A 3615-nucleotide genomic window follows, 5' to 3' on the forward strand; every position below is an offset into this window, starting at 1 on the left:
ACTCAGCCATAAAAAGGAACGAAATTGGGTCATTTGTAGAGATGTGGATGGATCTAGAGACTGTCATACAGAGTGAAGTAAGTCAGAAAGAGAAAAACATCGTATATTAACGCATATATGTGGAACCTAGAAAAATGGTACAGATGAACCAGTTTGCAGGGCAGAAACAGAGATACAGATGTAGAGAACAAACGTGTGGACACCAAGGGGGGAAAGTGGGGGGGGGCGTGGTGGTGGTGTGATGAATTGGGAGATTGGGATTGACATATATACACTAACATGTATAAAATAGATAACTAATAAGAACCTGCTGTATATATATATAAAAAAGTCTCTATGAAATTCCGAGGCACAATGCGTGTCCGGGTGTCAAGTTGGCCTTTCCAGAAAAAAATGAAGAGGTGGTGTCCTGATTTAGTGGAATCTGGAGAAAGCAGAGCACAGATGTGAAAAGGGAGGACTTGGGTGGCACCCAGGATGGGATGATGTTGGAGTTCGGCTCCACAGGAGACAGAGGTCAGGCTATTTTACTTACAGCTCTGGGTCCAGGCTGAGTGACTTCTTATCTGCTGGGTGCCACACCCACCAGGAAGGAGCGTGGAATGAATTCCTTCCGGCCCATCTCTGTGTTTTCCAGTCTCTGTGTAGATTTTGGTTTTAATGTTTTCTGGGAGTGTTTGAGAGAGGGAGATGGACGACTAATCTGATCCATAATGGGTTTGGTTCCAGTACTTCCCCTAGGGAGCTCCGGGGCCCCCTCCCCTCAGGGGCTCCAGGCCCCGCCCCCTGCAACCTGGGAGCCGACTCCTCCGACGTGCCCACATGGACTACCTCATTCACTCCCCAGTGGCCCCCAGGAAGCCCCCCTTCATGAATTTTACAGAAGTGGGAATGGAAGCCTGGAGGTGCCCAAGGTCACACTGGTCAGCTGATACTCTGGGGACACATCCCGGTCAATCCTTTTAGCAGGTTGGAAAGCTATGAAATCATTGATTTGAGACATCTTCCTAAATATCTTTGCCTCATAACGTCCCTGCTCAGGGTAGCCAGAGTTCTCCCATTTTTGTTAACCTGCCCTGATTTCAGTGGCTGCACGGCTCACCCCCTGCCGGTCCCCGCGGTCACCTGTGATGCCCACACCTCCGCCCGCTCGCATCAGGGCTTCTTCCTGGGGCCTCCGCGCGCTCCTGCTCTGTGTCCAGCAGGCTGTGCGGGGGTCTGTTAAAGGTCAAAGCAAACGGGAATGTGACGTGAAGAAAACCCAAATCTCAGTTAACAACAAACATGCCATGTCCGTTTCACAGCACAAGAGGGCGCTGTGGGCTAAGAAAAGGGGAGGTTTTGGTTTGATCTCGTCTTTTCAGCCTTCCCAGCGCTCCCTAAATCTGAGAGTCCGCGGCATCCTCTCCAGGCATCATCAGACTGGGGAGCCTGTCCCCCATGTGCTCTGTCCTCTGAGGCTGTGACCGAGGAGGCCCCACCGGGGAGCTGGGCTGGACCACAGAGTATCCTGCTGGGGTACAGAGCAAGGGTCCCGGAGAATCACCGGGAGGTGGAAAGAGTGAGAAATCGGTTCTGTGCGAGTTTGTTTCTTCTCACTCCAAGCGCCCTGTGCTGTGTTCCTGGCGAGCGGGCGGCCTTCCCCATGTTGGTCCGGGACTCAGGCCCCTTCCTCAGAGGTCCACCCCCTTGGCACGTCCGTCAGCAGACGGGGGTGGCGGGGGGAGCATCGCACATCACCCCACCCCTCCATCCTGCTCCCGCCCACCAGGCTTTCCCCGCAGACACCCTGCAGTTACTCTTTGCTCACACTTCACAGCAAAATGGGGGCTCATTTCTGTTACATTTGTCGATGTAGAGGAAGAAGGCTTTGTTACTGTGACTGTCACTTTACAGTAGGCAGGTCCCAGCCATGGTACATGACCGTGGTTGTCCACGAATGCGGGCATCTGAAAGCTGCACCCCAGTTGTCATCAGGGGCAGGTCTGGGTGGGCCCGGAGCTCTCATCACACTCCAGACGGCATACGGGGTGGTCTCACCGTGAGACCAGGGAGACCACCAGCCGCTGAGACCCTCGGCATCTCCAGGTTGGCAGATTCCGTGGTTGCGTGGCCACGAGACAGCAGAGCTGGTCAGAGGTGACTGGGTCGCCGAAGTGTTTAAAATGGCGATTTTCCTTGAATAAAACACACTGCACAGCAGTCTCAATTCAGGACAGTAGTGAGTCAGGAGGCAGGTGGGCTCTAGGCTGGGCCTTTACAACCAGCCTCCCATTTGCACTTCGAGATAGAAAAAAAACCAACAGAAACGGTAAATAGCGGGACTTTTGTCTCCTGAGGACACTTTAGGGTAACAGTCACGGCAGGGACAGAAGGGGGCTAAACCCTGTTTGAGTAAAGGATCAAGAGGTCACATATCTCCCATCCTTGGGGCAAGGGAGACACTGCACATGCGCAGAAAGGCTCCTCAGGGGTCAAAAAGGAGGGGGCGCCATCCCATAATAGGTGATGCCAAGGCCCCCCATAGGCCTCTGGGCTGTAATACGTCTTGGAAAAACGTTGCACACGCATGTTGGGGAGGACCCTAGGGCAGGTCAGGTGTGGGGAAAGAAACCAGATAATTGGCCAAAGGTAAACCAAGACCCAGAGAAGTGACCTATATAAGTGACTTAACCGCCTCTTTACTGGGCTCCTCCTCATTAGGGAGGGCGCCCACACCCTTTCTCTCCAGGTGTGCATCTCTGCCTTGCTTCTGTCTTAACAAACTGTTTCTCTGTGTGCTCTCCCACCTGTTGTTGTGCTGTCTCTAATAATAAGCTCTGTACCTGTTTTTATAGGTTTTACCTCCTTGAAACATTCTTGCTTTTGAGCGGGGGTGGGGCAAGAGCCAGGGGAACCTTGTTTCTAGCCTCTAGCCCCCGATGGACTAGCGGCTAGGATTCCTGGTTTTCATCCAGGCTACCCAGGTCCAATTCCCGGGCAGGGGACTAAGATCTCACTTCAAGCTACTGCTCACTGCTGTCTCTCCAAGATCAGTAGCAGTTATTATAATCCTGTCGTATTATAATATGACACTCCGTTTATTGGAAATTTTATTATATTGCAAAGGCTGTCTAGGTTCAAAGTGCTATCAGGGAAAAGAGCCACTTTTAAGGAGTTGTTTGTTTTTACTAAATCCTCTGAAATCTATCCCATTTTAGATAACGTGTTTTATCTGAAAACTCTCAGACTTGGAATTTAGTCTGAACAGAAAAATAATAAATAGCATAATTATACCTGTACAGTAGATTGGAAACAGAATCTGACTTAGGTATTAGCTTTGCCTAGTTAGCATGGAAACACCAATTCCATTTGCATATAAAGGAACACTAATTGCTAAAACCGCAGTTGAAAATTGCATTTTTCTATATATTTAACAAGCTGAACTTCTCCTTCATGTCAGTGAAAATGGATGTTTCTCCCAAGCAGGACTTTTCTGAGAGTGGCCCTTGGTACAAGCATAGTTGTGTCTGCAGAAGATCTCTTGGGGGTTTTTTTTGTTGTTTTTTTTTGTGTATGTGTGGTACGTGGGCCTCTCACTGTTGTGGCCTCTCCCGTTGCGGAGCACAGGCTCCG

At 50.5% G+C, this 3615-nt stretch overlaps 1 long non-coding RNA gene across 1 annotated transcript in view; it reads left to right on the plus strand.

Moving 5' to 3' along the window:
* Positions 1-3615, plus strand: part of LOC114484382 (uncharacterized) — a 180721-nt gene that overhangs the window by 65835 nt on the left and 111271 nt on the right. The gene's annotated exons all lie outside the window — the stretch shown is intronic.

This window comes from Physeter macrocephalus, chromosome 19, assembly GCF_002837175.3.
Source record: "Physeter macrocephalus isolate SW-GA chromosome 19, ASM283717v5, whole genome shotgun sequence".
NCBI lineage: Eukaryota > Metazoa > Chordata > Mammalia > Artiodactyla > Physeteridae > Physeter > Physeter macrocephalus.